Below are 20,002 nucleotides of genomic sequence, written 5' to 3'. Positions count from 1 at the left end.
GTTTACAATTTTTTGCTATTATCAACAACCACGCAATGTATATCTTCCTGTATTCTCATGTATATGTTTACCCCTATTCTTTTGTTGAACCATTTTTTTAAAGATAAATTACAAGGAGTAGGATTACTAGGCAAAAGGGAGCATTTCATTCTGGTGAGCCTATTGAAAGAATTGTATACCTTTCGCCTTCATGTCCTAACTCCTTCTTAAGTGCCTTGGAATTTGGCTTCTACCTCTACCACTTCAGTGAAACACCTCTCTCAAAAGTCACCAATGGGCCAGGCACTGTGGCTAACGCCTATAATCCTAGCGCTCTGGGAGGCTGAGGCAGGAAGATAGCTTGAGCTCAGGAGTTCGAGACCAGCCTGAGCAAGAGTGAGACCTTGTCTCTACAAAAAATAGAAAAATTAGCCAGGTTTGGTGGTGTATGCCTGTAGTCCCAGCTACTCCAGAAGCTGAGGCAGGAGAATCCCTTGAGCCCCAGGAGTTTGAGGTTGCAGTGAGCTATGATGACTGCATCATAGCTAGGTGGGGCGACAGAGTGAGACTTTGTTTCAAAAAAAAAAAAAGTGACTGCTGGCTTCCTAATTGCCAAATCAACCTGCTTGTTTTGAGTTTTTTTTTTTCTTTTTTTTTTTGAGACAGAGTCTCACTTTGTTGCCCTGGCTAGAGTGAGTGCTGTGGCGTCAGCCTAGCTCACAGCAACCTCAAACTCCTGGGCTTAAGCGATCCTACTGCCTCAGCCTCCCGAGTAGCTGGGACTACAGGCATGCGCCACCATGCCCGGCTAATTTTTTCTATATATATTTTAGTTGGCCAGATAATTTCTTTCTATTTTTTTTTTAGTAGAGACGGGGTCTCGCTCTTGCTGAGGCTGGTCTCGAACTCCTGACCTCAAGCGATCCACCCGCCTCGGCCTCCCAGAGTGCTAGGATTACAGGCGTGAGCCACCTCGCCTGGCCTGTTTGAAGTTTTAAGAACCCTCTTGACTTCTCTTGCAACTTTTAATACTAATTTACCATCACTTCATGAAACTCCTCACTTGGCCTCATGACATGTCATCATTTTGGTTCTCTTTCTACCTCCCTGACTGATATTCTTCCTTGAACCCCCTATATGTAGCCTTTCCCAAGATTCTGTCCTATCCCTTCCAACACTATTATCTCTATGTTAATAACCCCAAAATCACTGTCTTTAGCCCTGACTTTCTTCTTAATCTCTAGATTTACATTGCTTTATTTCCCATTAGTGTCCCATGTTATATACTCGTCATGTCTAAAAATGAATTGATTTCCACTTTCCAAATCAGTTCCCCCCAACTATTCCATTCCCAATAATACTATTGCCATTTCTGGAGTCTGGACACCATGGAGACAGTTTGGTCCTTTTTTCTTTTTTGCTCCATGTATTCTGTCAGTTGCCCCATTATATAAATTTTAATTCTTCCCTTCCTTGTTTTTTTTTAAATTTTTTTCCTGAATTCATTCATTCATTCATTCAATGAATATTTATTGAGAATTGCCATGTGCTGGGTACTATTTATGGCACTGAGGATATAGCAGTGAATACAACAGACAAAAATTTTGACCATGATGGAGCTGGTATTCTAGTGGAGGAAGACATACAAGTAGATAAGTAAAATATATAGAATGTCAGATGATAAAAAGTTATATGTAGAAAAATTGGGGAAATTGGATAGAGATGGTGGGGACAGGGTGTGTATGTGTGTACAATTTTAAATGAGATAGTCCAGGAAAGCTAACTGAGAAGGTAATACTTGAGCAAAGATTTGAAGGCAGTCAGGAAAGAGCCATGCAGATGTGGGAGGGGATGAGGGAGCGTTCAAAGCAGAAGAACTAGCAGGTGTAAAGGCTCTGAGATGAGGGAGAACATCAGTGTTCCAGAAATAGCAACTAGGCAACAGTGGAAATGGAGAGTAAGTACAGAAGCTGTTAAAGTAAGCCAGGTGAGAGCCGATGATGACTTGGACCAGGGTAGTGGTGGTGAAAGTGGCAAAAGATTATTGGAGTATGGATTTGCTATTGATTGAATGTGAGATTTGAGAGGAAACAGAGGAGTCAAGGATGACTTCAAGATTTTGGCCTGAACTGGAAGAATGAAGTTTTCAGTTACTCTGTATGTGTGGGTGTGTGTGGATAAGTGCGCCTTAACTACTTTTCACCTGGGCTGTGTCAATAGTTTATATAAATGTTCAGTGATGAAACTGATCTTCTCTCTCAGTCTTTCTCCTCACTCCAATTTATCCTTTATAAAGTGAGGCACCAATCATATGTCCTCTCTCAAATCTTCAGTGGTTTCCCATTGCACTTAATTCAGTAGGTGGACTCTGTCTTGCATTCAAGGCCCCTCCATAATATGAACTCAATCTATTTCTTTGGCTTTATCCTTTGCTATTGCTTTATATATTCCAAATAAAGTGGCTTGCTGCACCCTGAATTTAGTGTTTATCAACATCTAACATGTTATAGATCATGTTTATTTGGAATTGCATAATGGTTAAGAACACAGACTCATGTGGGACACACCAGGTTTGAATCATGGTTCTATTTCTCATTGTGCCTTTGGACAATTTAGTTAACCTCTGTATCTCAGTTTTCTATCTGTAAAATGTAAGTAATAGTAATCTACTTCATAGAGGTGTTCTGAGGATTAAATGAGTTTATATGTAAAACAGTGCCTGACACATGTTAAGTGTTCTAATGTGTTAGCTGTTATTATTACTATTGTTACTATTTTTGTTTGTTGTGTCTCTCCCCACTATGGTATCATGTCCATGAGGGCAGGGATTTTTGTCTGTTTTGTTCACTGCTCTATCCTCAGTGCCTACAACAGTGGCTATCATATAATAATAATAAATTCTCAGTAAATATTTGTGGAATGAATGATCATAGTTTCCTCAGCCTGAGATGCCTACTACTGTTGCCTCTTCCCCCTATTCTCTTAAGAACCTGTCCAACTACAAGGCTCGTCTTGAATGGCATTTATTCCGTGGTATACTTTGTGATTTTCTGATTCTTCTTCCCAAAATATGTTTAATCTCTCATTTCTTTGAACTGTCATAATATTTTGTTTATGCTTTTCTTACATCTCCTACATTTCTTTGCCTTTCATTTTAGCCATTTGTATCTAATTTTGCTTACTAGATATTAAGTTTTTAAAGCACGGACTGTGTCTTGCTCATTTTTATATCCCCTGCAGTGCTAGTATAATTCCTTGAACATGATAGATGCTCAATAAACATTTGCTGATTGAATTGAATTGAATTTGTTCCCATATTTATATACTTAGTGAATTTTCAGATTTCTAAGTCATGCTTCCAAAGTATTAAATCTTTATGTAATTTATTTCTTAGGTATTCTAAATGTTCAAGCTTAGAAAGACTATTTTATCTGCAGTTGCAGAAGAAGTAAATTTGTCTTAACCGAATCTTGTTTCAACTGCCTAAGGACTTTGTACTAGATCATAAAATTTTCGTGCATATACGACTGTAAAGGGGAAGTTTTATCAAATATGGTAATATACAGCTGAAATTCAACAGTCTGGTAACCTCACCTAAGAACTGAGATGAAGAAAAAGGTTTTGTTCAGATAAACTATGTGCCACAAAATCCATGTACTTTGCAGCAGTCTCCAACCTTTTTGGCACCAGGGACTGGTTTCATGGAAGACAATTTTTCCACAGACATTGCGGGGGGCATTGTGGGAGGTGTTGGGTGTCAGCGGAGCTCTGCAGCCTGGTCCCTAACAGGCCCCCCATGGATCAGGGGTTGGGGACCGCAGCTTTATAGGGTAAGCTTCTCAAATCCTTATTCATAATTTATTTACTCATCATTATGCTTAAATCATAATTATTGGATTTCCTAGCCAACAGCTCTGGAGAGGCAATTTAGAAATGTTAAAAAGACTCATAGAAGATAGGAGGAGGGAGAGACAGCTGACTGACAGAAAAACCAAAAAACAGGCCAAGGACTCACAGCAGTGTGGGACTAATAGCCTTATATTGCTTAAATAGGCCTTGAGGGCATCAATGTGTTATAACATGGCTCAGTAATTGATGTTCATTATAATGACCCATATTCATCAAAAATGATTAAATTGTGATTATCTACCATATTCTACTTAGGAAAATAAGCAATGAGTATTAAGTGTTTAGATTTCTATTCAAAAGATTAAATTAAAAATGATTTTGTGTACAAAGTGGTATAAACCCTTAACTAGCTGGAAAATTTGCCTAACTGATTTTTGAGTTATAATCAAGGTTTTCCTGCATTCAGTATATACCTTTCTGTTCAGGTCCCTCTAACCAGAATTGAAATGCTATGGTGAGGCAACATGAGGCAGTAAATCCGTAAAAATGAATTTTTCATTCATACTACATTTATAACATAGGAAATACGATTATAGAACAGATGTTGACTGATTGAAATGCTGTATGCTTAATCATGTTAGTGTTTATTTGATAAGAAATGCCATTTGTTTAGCTTTGCTCATTTATTCAGTGACTGTGGCCTGGAATTTTATTAGATGCTGTATAGTTGTATATCTCTGCCCACCAGAATGCTGAGAGAATCTTAGATTGAATGAGATTGGATAAGAAGTTGGAGCTTTTTAGCTTTGGGAATGAAGATGGGAAGATTTTATTTTTGAAGGTTTTCCATTTTAAATGTCTTTGTTTTATTTTATTTCTTTTATATATGAGTACCAGCACACAGAAGTGACTAATAGTCTGGCAGTATTCATTACTTGTTTAACTTTCTTCTGAAAACTTTCATCTTCCTAAAAGTCTTTCAGTGACTACCCAGGGAGAAAGAGAACTAAGAAAATTTCCTGAAACGGAACCATTTATAACTGATATGTTTCTGAATAATGCAGAAAACTAAAATTTAATTTTAAAAGTACTATAATACTAAACATCTCTTATATTTGAAATAAATTATTCAACTAATTTTTTGTTCTCCCTTGGAGCTGGTTAGCAATATCTTTTGTGTTACAGTGAGATTACAGCAAATGATTTCATGGGGACATTTATTCAGATGTTGTATTTTATTTTATTAGCTGATAATATCTGGGCCTTTATGATATAGAAACTAGTATAATAAATATTTGAATGAATAGATTTAGGAACTAGATAATTTGGAAGAATCATTTCAAAACTTGGACTAACTATGACATCTAGAAGCAGCATCTTGGGTCATTTTGTAACGTCTTGTACAATTCACATTATACATGAAATAGATTTTAAAAATTAAGACCTTAATAAAAATATTTTAGAAAGAACTTTATTTTTAAGAATAAGATGAATAGATTTCAAGCACCCCCATCCAAATATTTTTATGTCTATTTTACCCTCTTGAGAAAGGCAGAAAAGGGTTTGTAATTGTTGCCAGTGCAGATTAAGAGTTGTTAACCTCTACAAGCTACACAGCTAAATTGAAGTCAGTTCAGAAGGATGTGGTATCTTATATAAATGTAGTATGTTATTTCCTTATAATCTCTACAAATAGCTTTTTAAAAATTTACTAATTTATTTAAACATAATAATAATCCCAATGCATGTTAACATAAATAGCATTCTAATGTACAATAACTGTTATTTCTACTGCTTCATCAAGAACGTTCTTAAGTGAAGCTGCATTTCTTTCTCTGGGAGCACATGATGACAAACAATACAATGACCATAGTATAGTTTGGTGCCCTGCCTTAATTCATGCTAAGGTGCCAGCAGTTTTCCCCATCACTGCTTTTTTAAAAATAATAGCTTTATTAAGGTATAATTCACATGCCATACATTTCACCTATTTAAAGTGTCTAATTCACTGATTTTTAGTACATTCACATATTAATCACAATCAATTTTAGAACCACAAAAAGAAACCCTATACCCATAAGCAGTTACTACTCATTTCCCCTTAACTCTTCCCTCTTCCAGCCCCTAGGAACCATTGATTTACTTTCTGTTTCTATAGATTTGACCATTCTGGACATTTCATTTAAATGCGATCATTTATGATTGGCTTTTGTACTTAGCATAATATTTTTAATGTTCATTCATATGGTAGCATGAATCGGTATTTTCATTCTTTTTAAGGTTGAATCACATTCTGTTATATGGATATATATTTTATTTATCTGTTCATCAGTGGATGGACATTTGAGTTGTTTCCATTTTTGGGCTATTATGAATAATACTGCTATCAACATTTGTGTACATGTTTTTGTGTGGACATTTGTTTTCAGTTCTCTTGAGTATATACCTAAAAGTGGAATTGTTGGCTTATGTGGTAACTCTGTGTTCAACTTTTTGAGCAACTTCCAGATTGTTTACCAAAGTGGCTGCATCATATTACATTCCCACCAGCAATGTATGAAGGTTCCAGTTATTCCACATCCTTGCCAATACTTGCTATTGTCTGTCTTTTTAATTATATATAACATAGTGAATTTTAAGTGGTATTTCAATTGTGGTTTTGATTTGTACTTTTCACATGTTTATTAGCTATTTATATAATATATCTCCTTTAGAGAAATGTCTATTCAAATCCTTGCCTATTTTTCAATTGAGTTATTTATTAATACCTCTTTTTTGAGTTGTAAGAGTTCTTTATATATGCTGGGTACAAGTCCATTATCAGATATTTGTCTCCAATTCTGTGGGGTTTTTTTTCACTTTCTTGATGGTGTCCTTTGTAGCATACAAGTTCCTAACGTCCGGTTTATCTTTTCTTTTGTTGTATCTGCTTTTGGTATCATTTTGAAGAAACTATTGTCTAACTCAAGGTCACAAGTATTTACTCCAGTTGTTTTCTTATAAGAGTTTTATATTTTAGCCCTTACATTTAGGTCTGTGATTGATTTTTTTGCTTTATTTTATTTATTTGTTTTGGCAAGCCTTTATTGACAACCAGCACTGAGGGATATATTAATGCAGTCAGTCTGTGAAGATGAGCTATAAAAAAGGAAGTGTAAAAACACATCGGGGAAGGATACCAATTGGACATCAGACTGAGATGGGGGGTGGGGGGAGGAGATGGGTGTATGCCTACATGATGAGTGCGTTGCACACCCTCTGGGGAATAGTCATGCTTGAAGGTGCTGACTCGGGGAGGTGGGGGGGGGAGGGGATGGAGGTATGACTACATGGTGAGTGCCAGGCGCACTGTCTGGAGAATGGACACGCTTGAGGCTCTGACTCAGGGGGATGGGCGGGACATGGACAATGTATATAACCTGAACTTATGTACCCCCATGATGAGCTGAAATAAAAAAAAAAACAGGAAGTGTAAAAAATAGAGTGTCTTAGGTTAGGATTCCTAGGCAATACAATCTGAGATGGAGTTTAGAATGCAGGCAGTTTGTTGAGGAGTGTGCTCTGATCAATCCCTGTTGGGCGAGTGAAGGAAAGAGCATTGGGCAGTGGAAGGAATTGAACTGTTACCACCACAAAGTACTCACAGGAGCTCTGGGGCTGGAATGGCAAAGAGAGAATTATCTCATTTTGAAGCAAGGGGGCCTTTGTATCCTACGCTTTTCACTGACTAATCAGGGGATTTGTGCTGCCCTGGGAAAAAGAGGTTCCTTTTGGACAAGAGAAATTTCCCCAAGGGATTTGGTTGACATTCACTGCCTCGATCCTGAAGTGAGGAGCAGGATGACATACACTACACAGTGGTGCAAAGTGTTAAGCCTCAGTGGTAGAACTATGTTGGGATATTGTGGGGCATGAAAAGACAAATCATGTGTGGGTGTCTGTCTATGTCAGTGAAAGTTTCATAGAAGAGGTGATGCTTGGACTGCCTTTCAGTATGGAGGTATATTTATCAGGTAGAATAGAGAAATAGTATTCCACGGAGAGGGAGATACATAAGCAAAGCCTGGCACTTTAAAAAAAAATACATGTCACTCAGAGTGGCTCCAAGTGTAGTATACATGAGGAAGGAATAAAGAAGAGGATAGTGAGGTGATGACAAGGGATGAAGCTGTAGAAGTAGCATGGTCTAGATTATGGAGATCCAAATGGCAGGGCCAGCAAAAAATGCAAAAGCAGTTTGCATTTTATTCTAACAGGCAGGTCTTTGAGTAAACGAGGGTCTTGTGATCCATTCTTTTTTTTTTTTTTTTGAGACAGAGTCTCTCTCTGTTGCCCTGGCTAGAGTGCCATGGCATCAGCCTAGCTCACAGCAACCTCAAACTCCTGGGCTCAAGCGATCCTCCTGTCTCAGCCTCCCCAGTAGCTGGGACTACAGGCATGTGCCACCATGTCTGGCTAATTTTTTCTATATATATTTTTAGCTGTCCATATAATTTCTTTCTATTTTTAGTAGAGATGGGGTCTTGCTCTTGCTCAGGCTGGTCTTGAACTCCTGAGCTCAAGCAATCCGTCCGCCTCGGCTTCCCAGAGTGCTAGGATTACAGGCGTGAGCCACTGTGCCCGGCCTCATTCTTGATAATTTTTCTGTGTGGTATGAGGCAAGGGTCTGACTTTACGTATACCACATTCTTTTCCATGTAGATATCCAGTTGTCCCAGCACCATTTGTTGAAGATTGTTTTTCCCATATTGAGTTGTCTTGGCACCCTTGTCAAAAATCAATTGATTGTAAATGTAAGAGTTTATTTCTGGACTCTCAATTCTATTGTATTGATGTACATGTCTGTCCTTATGCCAGTACCACATTGTCTTGATTACTTTGTAGCTTTGTAGTAAGTTTTTCAATCAGGAAGTGTGAGTCCTCTAACTTTGTTCTTTATCAAGATTGTTTTTAGCTATTCTGTGCCCCAAATTTCCATATGAATTTCAAGATCAGCCTGTTAATTTCTACAAAGATTCTAGCTGAGATTTTGATAGGGTTGCATTGAATCTCTAGATCCATTTAGGGAATATTGTCATCTTATCAATATTCAGTCTTTTGATCTATGAATGAAATATTTTCATTTATTTAGGTCTTTACTTTCTTTCAACAATGTTTTGTAGTTTTCAGCATAAGTTCTATACTTTTTGTCAAATTTATTCCTAAGTGTTTTATTTTACTTTTTATGCTATTGTAAATGGGATCTTAAAAAATTTCGTTTCCAATTTTTCATTGCAAGTATAGAAATACAACTAATTTTTTTATGCTAACCTTGTGTCCTGCAAACTTGCTGAACTTGTTTATTAGCTTTAGTAGTTTTTTGTGTGTGTGTGAATTCCTTAGGCTTTCCTCTCTACAATGTTATATCATTTGCAAATAGAGATAGTTTTCTGGATGACTTTTACTTCTTTTTATTGCCTAATTTCATAGCTAGAACCTCTAGTAATAATGTGTTAAACAGAAATGGTGAGAACAGATATCCTTGTCTTGTGAGGGGGAAAGCATCCAGTCTTTTGTCATGTAGTACGTATGATGGATCTTTCCTAGGTCTTTCCTAGATACCCTTTATCTGGTTGAGGAAGTTCCCCCCTATTCCTATTTTGTTGAGTATTTTTATCTTGAGAGAAGGCATTGAATTTTGTCAACATTTTTTGTGTGTCTATTGAGATGATCATGAATTTTTTTCCCTTATCCTATTCATATGATATATTCAATTAATTGGTTTTCTGATATTAATCCAACCTTGCACTCCTGGGATAAATTCTACTTGGTCATGGTGTATAATCTTTTTATTAATAATATGTTGCTGGATTTAGTTTGTTAGTATTTTGTTGAAGATTTTTATGACTATATTCTTAAAAGATGTTGGTCTGTAATTTTCTTGTGATACCTTTGTTTGCTTTTGGTATCAGGGTAATACTGACCTTATAGAATGAGTTGGGAAGTAGTCCTTCCTCTTGGTTGATATTCACTGCCTCAGTCCTGAAGTGAGGAGCAGGACAACATACACTACACAGTGGTGCAAAATGTTAAGAGTCAGTGGTGGAACTATGTTGGGATACTGTGGGGCATGAAAAGACAAATCATGTGTGGGTATCTGGAAGAGTTTGTGAAGGGTGGGTATTACTGTCTTTAAATGTTTATTAGAATTCACTGGTGAAGCCATCTGAGCCTAGGCTTTCCCTTGTAATTTTCTTGATTACTAATTTAATCTCATCATGATTCTAACACTGATGATTAGGAAAGCACTCTATCCCCCAGAGTCCATGTCAGTAGAGTTCCCAGGGGCAGCCTCTCATCTAAGTAGGTCCCCAACTTCAACCAGAAGATATGTTTTTTCCCCCCATGGGATATAGTGAAAATTCCTGAATGGATGAGAAGAATTTATTCTCAAGAGACCTGCTTTAGCTAGCTCATACACTTTGTTAGTAATGTGATCTTAAGGAAATTATTTAACATCTCTGAGCTTCAATTTTCATTTGTATAAAATGTGGGGGGGTGATATCAGGATTGTTGTAAAAATTTAATAAGATTATTTATATAAAATACTTAACAAATGACCAGTTCATTGTAAGGAATTTTCGTCAAAGTAATTTCTTTTCTATGACCTACATGAGTGTTGTGACAGGTCCATTAAAGCTTTCTTTGACTGTATTTGAAATTTTTGGTTTTGGACTATTTGACCTTAGATAGGTTTTAATTTTTTTTTATATTTGTACAGGCTAAATTCCTACTGGTAACAAACCATGCAACTAGCTAGGCCATCATTGGTATCTCTCTTATTTTGGTTTCTGCCTAGTCTATGCCTATGCTAACTTATATATTGCTACCAGTTCCTATAATCCTACTGTGTCCTGGCTAGAATTCCCTACTTGGCTAGGATGTAATAGGCCCCCAACTCAGCCAGGCCAAATAGTATCTTGCCAGGAAAAGAAGACCCTATTGACTGGCACAATGTCGTGATGGCAGGAAATGGATCCAAACAGATGAAGAGACTCTTGTATTATAACAGGCAAGAGACTTACATCTGTTTTGGTGATATTACCAAAGTACGCTTATGAACCCAGAGGCTAAGATTGTCCAGTCTCATTCAATAATAATGACAACATACAATTGTTGAGTTTTCATTGTATGACAGGCACAGTGATAAATGCTTATCTGCATCATTTTACTTTATCCTCATGACAACCCCTAGAAGAAGTGTGTACTATTGTTACCTGTGTTTTTACAAGTAAGGGAACAGACTCAGAGAGGTCAACTTACATAGGATTACATAGCTGAGAATTGACAGATCCAGATTTCAAACCCAATTCTGATTCCAGAACTGCATTTCATAATACACTGTATAGTGACTCTTACACACTGGGAGTGTACCTTCTAGAGTATTCCTGAAATACTGTTCTGCATTCTGCTCAAATATCTTCAAGGATGGTCAGTTTACTATTTTCTTGAGGCAGCTCTTTCAATATTTGACAAATTTAGTGGCTGGTGGGAAAGAGGTTGAGCTAAAATCTGATTCTTTGTAACAACAACAACAAAAATCAGGGGCTGTTAGAATAGGAGGGACTTAGATATTATCTAATTAATTTTCTTTATTTTACAGATGAGAAATTTTAACCTAATGAAGGCAAGTGAACAAGATCTTATAGGACTTTCAGAAATTTTGCCCTCTGGAGCCTAACGGAGTACCTCTGTTCTATATTCTTCAGATCAGTGCTTTTAGTATTTAACATAGCTTTTATGATTCCTCTTAATTTTATCTCTGTGCTAAACATCCCCAGTCTTTTCATTCCTTCTTTGTATGAATGATTCTCAGGCTTTTCATCATTGTGGAAACCTACTTGGAACCTACTCTTGGTGGTTTATTTCTACCTTTAAAATGTAGCACACAAAACTGGACCCCATACATCAGAGATTATTTGTCCAGCCTAGCCTTCCTTTAATCTAGCTATTAGACTTCTATCAGAGATTAAGATTACTGTAGAATCTTCTCTTCAGTGGCTACTTCATGACTTTGTGGCCAAATCAAAGGAACTATTTTTGAGACAAGAGGCAATTGGAAATCATAGTTCTGAGCACTGATTCAAAAATTGTTTCCTTCAGCTCTGAATATTCGCATGCTGGTTTCATCAGTAATGTATTTGCTTAGAGACTGACTTACTGGAAAAATGAAATGGCATTTGTAATTGTGTCTTAGACATTTTATTCTTATACACCTAGATTTGATTGGTTATTTTATAAGCAACAACATTTTCCACATTTGCTGTTCAAATCTTATTTAGGTGGACTAGCTTATAGACCATTGACTTCTAATGGAATTGTGAAGCTAATCTTTATCTGAAGCCTAGGTGATGAAAAGCTTTCTTTCCCAAGCAAAACTAATGATACCCCTGAGTTAAATGAAAATGGCCTAATCTGGAAACCAAGAGCATGTTGCTTCCTCAGCACTGCTCTCTTTCTCTGGGAGAAAGGAAGAGGGCATTATGGGGAAAGGCTGCAGGAATCAGAGCAGCTAACCTATGACTGACCTGAACGATATTGTTAAAGGAAAAAAAATTGCAGAATGAAGAGAGAATCAGTTTTTATTGGAATTCAGACACTGTCACTTGTGTTTGGATAATTCAGGAAATATTTTTAAAGAGAAATCTTGAAGAATAGGAGGGAAGCACTAAGGATTTACCCTTTTCTCACCACACTTTAGGTGATGTCAGAATTATTTTTGTTACATTAAAATGTTTTAAGATGTAAATGTATATTATTTATTGTAGTATATAGAAGGACTATGATTTGCAAATATTTAAGGTATTTTTTGCCTTTGTAAAACCTCAGCTCCCTAGACTGTACTCTCTGTACCTCGATTTCCTTATCTATAAAATGAGGATAATAAGAGTATATAGAGTGCTCCCTAATTTCCCAGTCAGCCATATGGAAAGTTTTTTTGTCTCTCCACTTAACTCTCCTAGGGTTTTTTTTTTTTTATTCTCTCTTTTTTTCCCTCCTAGGGTTTTAAACTACTCTTAGGACCTCATGTACTGATTTGAGTAAATTGTGATTACTTATGTATGTGTTTTATGTTCCCTACTAGATTATAGTCTCTTTGAGGTCAGGAGATAGCTGAGTTTTCATCTTTTTTCCCTTTATAGTTCCTAGTCTAGTGCTTATATATTTAATATACTTAAATATTTATTGTAATAATTTTAGTGGCCTTCTTGAAATCATAATTTCATCTCATCTTTTTCTGACAGAACAGTGGGAATTTATTTAGGCATATGGAGCAGCTTGAACAAGAAATAAGTAGAAAAAAGGAAAGGAGAACAAAATAAGTATATTTGACATAAGAGATGAGCTAAGTTAGGAAACACACAAGAAATGAAAATTATGTGAATGGCTTAAAATTTAAGCAGAAAAGTATCAATGACTATTTTCAGAAGTCTGAGGGAGATGGCTGAGTGATATTACTCTTAGAGATAAGTGAAAAATGGCTTGATTAGGCATGATGCCAGTGTTAGAGAGGAGCAAAATTAGAAGAGATGGGGCAGTGAGAAATCAATAATCAATGTGAAAGAGCATTCAAGTCATATGTTTTTAAAAAATCTCTACAAGTTAATTAGTGATAATTCTCCAATGCTCTGTGTATGGAGGAAGTTGTAAGGAAAGTATAGTGATTAAGCACATTTACTTTGGAATCAAACAGCCTAGCTTTGCCACTTGCTAGCTGTTTGAACTTGGCCAAATTACTTAATTTCTTTTAGCTTCAGTTTCCCCTTCTGGAAAATGAGTTTTATAGTACCTACCACATAGGATTGTTACAAAGAGCAGATGAGGAAATGTGTGTCAGTGTAATGGTATAAGACTCAATAAACATTAGCTGTTGCTGGTTGTGTCTTCATGAAGTTTATTTATAGTGGGGAAGTGAAAAGGTGTGATAGAGTAAGAGGGGTATGATCAGAGGCACTATGACAGAGGGTTGGGTGATATGGAAGAGAATGAAATTTGGGAGCAATTAGGTGGAAATATTATTGATGTTAGTGTATGTATAGCACTTAATTTAGAAAGTATTTTCCAGTACAGTCTGTCATTTGGTCCACACTTCAACTCACTTAAACTACCCTCTGGACATCTGATTGATTTTTTGGCATGTGTATGCAAGGGCTGTCATTTAGTCAGGATGGGTAAGCAGAGAAAGCAGAGTAGTGATTGCTATCCCTGTCACCTTCTCTTCCCCCCCCCCCATCTCCCTAATCCTTTTGGTTGGAAGGAGGTTGACCTTAGTCAATATGATTACTACAGGATGTGACAAACGTATTCACCTTTCTCTTCCTCCCATTTTTGTCACCCGTATGCAACCTCTTGAGCAGCACTTAAATGGAGCAATGCTTCAGGGTTTATGTGTGGAGGATATAGTCTTTGAGGTTTGGATTAAAAACTTCAATGAAACCACAAGAAAGTAATCAGGAGCATAATTGAGCAGGTGGAACAAATTTGTTAAATCTGTTTTGGGAAAACAATAACTGGTTCTTAAGTAATAAATCGGCCTGGGTTTACTGTTACATAATCAGGTGGGAACAAGATAGGGAGGAATGCATACGTTTCTGAAGACATCTGAGACCACAAGCCTTCCCTGTAATATGGCTGATTTCAATGGGGAATGGAGAAACCTCTTCCTAGTCTCGCCCAGAAAAATTGGGAAGCTTGTCATTAGCTTTACTGTGATATAGATATGACTTCAAAGAATCAATTCATTTCATCTTTTGTATGTTGTGGTAGATAGCAATATTTCAAACTGTCACAAAACAAGTAATTTTGGTATGAGATTAAAGTATAAAATGTACTACATGGAGAGGCACAATTTCTATTAAGTATTGATCCTTAAGACAAAGCTAGACAGATATATTTTACATATAATTCTTATTTGAAAATATTGATTTTTCTTCCTCTCTAAAGCAGAGACTAAAAGTATCAGAGTATCTCTGGGTTGGAATGGACATAAAGGTCATCCAGCTCAAGTCCTCGTCTCCTTTGTGAATCACCTCTAAAATAGCTGTACCAAGTTGCCATCATCCTAGGCTTGAAATGTGTCAGTAATAGAGAACTTGCCCTCACCACCGATAGCTAATGTCATTTGTGGGCCGATATAGTTGTTATAAAAGTCTTCCTTATGTACTATTGCAATCATAAACTCTTCCATGTGACAGCTGTTTATATGGGAGACAGATCACTATATTGCCCTGAATTGTCTCCAGTCCCCCACCACAGGCTAACCATGTTCTTTCTACTGTTCCTTTGTTACTTTGTTGCAGTTTCAACACTGTATTGTAGTCATAATTTTGTAGCTATATTTTTACACATCCTCTTAATTGTGAGCCCCTTGAGAGCATGGACCACATCTTATCTTTGAATGTGTCTGGTATATAATTTTGGATGAAAAAAACACAGTATTAAATCTCTTCATTATCTAGGCTACTCTTGTTTGGATGTTTTCTGGTTTATCCTTCATTAAACAAATATTTATTAAATGCCTTCTATGTGTTAGACACTGCACCAACATTTAGAAATACAACAGTGAAAGAGACAGACATAGTCTCTGACTTCATGGAACTTAAAATCCAGTATGAGATACAGACAAGGAAATGGACAGTACAAAACAAGGTGATAAGTCTATGATAAAGGAAGATCATAGCACATGGTTTCTGAGCAAGGCTTTTGGGATTGAAGAAGACTTTTGTTTCCTATTTTCTCGTTAAAATGGGGGAAATATTCTAGGTATGGTATGACCAGCCCTCATGATCACATTTTGCACACACACGTGTGTGTGTGTGTGTGTGTGTGTGTGTGTGTGTGTGCGTGTATACATGTTTTTGTAGCTTTAGGAGATAATTTGCCCTTTTTATATTACTATTTTCTGTTAAAGGAAAAACTTTAGGCAAATCAAATTTAAAGACTATACTTTCAGGGATTATTTCTATAGTTGGTTACTAGAAGAGTTTCTCTGAATGTGTAGAGCACTGAAAACCATAAGGAAGAGGCACAGTGTTCTCTCCTGAGTGTGAAGCCCACTCTTGGTGTTGCTTCACTACAACTACCATTTTTCATTGATTATCATTCTCTTCATTTGGTAGAGTAAGAGGGAGAAAATGCAATCTGAGTGGAAAATTTTTAAAAATTGAATTTAGCAGAGTTTAATTGACCAAAGAATGATTCACAAATCGGGCAGTCCTCAAAACCAGAAAAAGTTCAAAGAACTCTTGCCTATAATATGATCAGGCAGGATTTATAAACAGCAAATGGAAGTGAGGTACAGAGACAGCTTGACTGGTTACAGCTCTGCATTAGCGTTATTTGAAAATGGTCTGATCAGTTGACCTCCTATGATTGACTGAAGCTTGGCTGTTGTGATTGGCTGAGACTCAGTTATTTGTTACAGAAGTATACTGCAAAGTTAGGTTTTCAGTTGGTTTACATACTAAGTTAGATTGTGGTTTGTTATGTAAGGAGTCAAGCATAGAGGTATCCTCAGGCCAAATGTAGTTTAATTTAACAACTGGGATTGAAGAAGACTTTTGTCTTCTTCTAGTTTCATTTAGCAATTCCCCCTTTTTGGTCAGCCTCTCACTTTTGAGAGATTAGTTAAAACCTTGGGCGTCAACATCACTCTGTCACCATCATAAATGGACTTATTTGTTCTCAGGGTGGAATAGAAACCTGGAGGCCCACTAGAATCACATAAAGATTAGAAAATCTTGGAAAATCCCAGCTTGCCACCTACCACTTAAGATGCCTGCATACCAGCTGTTAGCTGCTCTCATGAACAAACCATTTGTTCCTTTCTCTTGAGAAATTTTCTTAATGTATTTGGTGACAGTGTCTAAAGAAACAGTGGTATCAGCCACTTTTTAGCTAAGCTTTCCATAGTAGCAAAATCAGGGGCAAGATGGGTACAATATTCAGTTTGTTCACTATCATATACAAATCCCCAACTTGAGCAAAAAGGAGATCTAAAGCTGCATGATGTTCCATTAATTGTTTTATTTTACATTTTCCTTCTCTCTTTTATTTTTAAATTTCAGAATATTAAGGGGGTACAAATGTTTTTGTTACTTGGATCACTTTTATAATGCTTGAGTCACAATTATAAGTGTTCCCATCACCTGAATAGTGTCCATTGTACCTGTTAGGTAGGTTTTTGCACCCTCCTCCCCTCTGCTTGATTTCCAATGAGTTTTATACTCACCATTAATTGTTTTTGTTGAACATGTATGTTATCATCCGTCTTTTATAGAATGACTTCTACCTTTCTTAACCCCTGGGAGGTCTGGTTGGCCACAAGATCCAGGATTTTCCCCCAATTTACAGATTAGTTTCAAATTCCATACTACTGATACTCCACAGCCACCAAGAGTGAGCTCCCAGGAACCCTGCTGGAATCTTTCCTGAGGAAATTAGCTTATCTTTGTAAACCCAGTTCCTCTGGTTTTTTACTAGAGCATAAGCCTTAGCTATAGCCATCCACAGATTATGGTCCCATGGATTTTTCTGTAAGCAAAGGGAAGGGAATAGGACAGCAGGAAATAGGGAAAAAAAGAAAAATGATAAGGCTTTCATGATGGCAGAGAAGTCTTGATCCACAATCTTGGGAAAGCTGTCTATGTCTAGGATGCTATCTGCTTCTGGGGAGAAACTTCCTTGGTTAACCTTACCTTAAGGTCTCCAATGGGTGTAGAGTTCCAAGATTTCTTTGGGGCCCTTTTGAAACATGAGATGTAGATCTAAGACTCAAGGCCCTAAAGTTTTGCTGCAGAGAAGAACTTGGTATTGTCCTTTCTGACAGAGTTCAAGAGCTGTTTTTCTCTCATATCATTTCCAGTAGACTCAACTTCCGGGTTCTAGATCATGAAGGGTTGGATTGATCTCAGTCAATGCATGAAAAGCTTCCTTCACCTGGTGAAAATACACTTTGGCATAATGCATCAAAGCCCTCCAGTACTTAGTCATAACCGAATTTAGGAGAGCAGGAGATACATAGGTTCTATTATTAGGGGCAAACACCTTCCAGTATTTCATAAAGGGTAAACTTCCATTGGGGATGGATCTGATTGCCATCATCGCCAACAGTAATACCTTTGGCCTTGAGGGCAATCTAGGCAATTCAGTTAACTTTGCCAATTTCAGTTTTTAAGATGTAATTTGTCCCTTCAAGCTTTCCAGAAGACTGAGGAAGATGAGGACAATGATAATGCCATTGTCTTCATGAAACCTTATTTAATTATTTTATAACCTGTCAGTAAACTGGGCCCTCTATTTCTGGAGATTTCTCCAGGAATGCCCAATAAAGGAAACACATTTTGAATAACCTTTTAGCTACTGTTATAGTATTGGCCTTCTTACACGGAAAGCTCCTATCCAACCAGAGAACACAGACCATTACAAGAACATATTCATATCCCATTAAGGTGATAATTGGATGAAATCCCTCTGTAAATGTTCAAATGGCCCCTCAGGTTGCAGAAATGTACCACCTAAAGTTTTGATTGTCTGCCCAGGATTATGGGTTTGACAAAGCAAATATTGGTTATAAACCATTTTAGCAATTTTAGAATAGTCAACATATAAATATTTTTCCATAATTTATATCATTTTATCTACTCCATGAAGAATTATGGAGTACAGAACTTTTAATAATGGAAGTTTTAAGGACTCAGCAAAGACTGGGCCGCCATCTGGGCCCTCCATCTGGCCATGCTTAACATTGAATTTTCATCGTTTTAAATATCAGTTTTGTTTCTCCAATTCAGGTGTATAACACTGTTTATTAAATAGATTATCATAAGAATTTTGACTTTGATCAATCTTAAGGAGATCATTTAAATTGCATATCTTAATAATTTCAATACTGCCTGACTTAGCATAAAAATATACCAAAGCATTTCCTTGGTATTCAATTAATTCTGGTTTTGCTTGATGTTAGTTTAACAGTTTTATAAAACAAGTTTTTTCATTAGAGTTCTGGAAATTCTTACTCAGTCCAATGATATGATCTTAAAGTTATCAGAAACCTGTACTTGTCAGAGTCATTTCCACAAATCTCCTTGAGGACAAAATACTTTAAGCTTATAGTTGCTCAGGAAAGTGCCAGAGTAAACAGTTGACCATCTGTGAATGACAAGACAACATGGCCATGGTTAATGATCTGATTCATTATAATGATGATGGAATTGACAGGAAATCTAGTCGTTTCCACTGCATATAATATTTTCAGGTAATAACTAGAATTATGACTGATAGCATTATACCAGGACTATATTTCCATGAATTTTATATAATTTCTGAAACACATATTAATAACACACTCATACAAATATAACTCAAAGAATGTTTGGCATTACTTATTGTTTGATAATGCTTTCCATATAATTTAATGTGTTAAATAAGCCCAGTTAGTTTAATATCTCTCTCTCTTTTTTTTTTTTTTTTAAACACAGTCTCGCTCTGTTGCCCAGGCTAGAGTGCTGTGGTGTCAGCCTACCTCACAGCAACCTCAAACTCCTGGGCTCAAGCCATCCTTCTGCCTCAGCCTCCCGAGTAGCTGGGACTACAGGCATGCACCACCATGCCCGGCTAATTTTTTCTATATATGTTTTTAGCTGTCCAGATCATTTCTTTCTGTTTTTTAGTAGAGACAGTGTCTCACTCTTGCTCAGGCTGGTCTCGAACTCCTGACCTCCAGCGATCCTCCTGCCTCGGCCTCCCAGAGTGCTAGGATTACAGGAGTGAGCCACCGCACCTGGCCTAATATCTCTCTTTGTGTAAGGAGAGGTATCCTTTTGAGATATTCCAAGGGCCTATCTAGAAAAATCCCAAAGTTAATTTGTGGTCAATGAAAAGACTTAATTTGGAATTTTGGGAAGTTTGTCAAAAATATCAAAGGTTTAAAATACTTGATTAAAATATGATAACAAGTCACTGTGAAATACTAGTCATTCATTTAAACAGTGATAGTCAAAAGACTTTAAAAGGCAAATACAGAAAGTTACATAGTTGTAGGAGAAAACCTTAGCTCTTTAATATAGAGGACTCAGTTTTCTTAAGTAATCAAAGACCTAATAAAGACAACATGAAGTACATGGAATCATCTTGG

General features: G+C 36.7%; 1 protein-coding gene and 1 non-coding gene across 7 annotated transcripts in view; both read left to right on the top strand.

Annotated features, from left to right (window-relative positions):
• The window catches only part of EDA (ectodysplasin A), a 304,544-nt gene that overhangs the window by 45,502 nt on the left and 239,040 nt on the right, over window positions 1-20,002 (top strand). The gene's annotated exons all lie outside the window — the stretch shown is intronic.
• LOC123628915 lies at window positions 15,805-16,017 on the top strand. Its single transcript, XR_006731799.1, has one exon. It is a non-coding gene; the product is annotated as a small nucleolar RNA U3 (small nucleolar RNA).

This window comes from Lemur catta, chromosome X (assembly GCF_020740605.2).
Source record: "Lemur catta isolate mLemCat1 chromosome X, mLemCat1.pri, whole genome shotgun sequence".
Taxonomy (NCBI): Eukaryota; Metazoa; Chordata; class Mammalia; order Primates; family Lemuridae; genus Lemur; species Lemur catta.
Note: the sequence above shows the minus strand (reverse complement) of the source record. Positions and strands in the feature narration are given on the sequence as shown.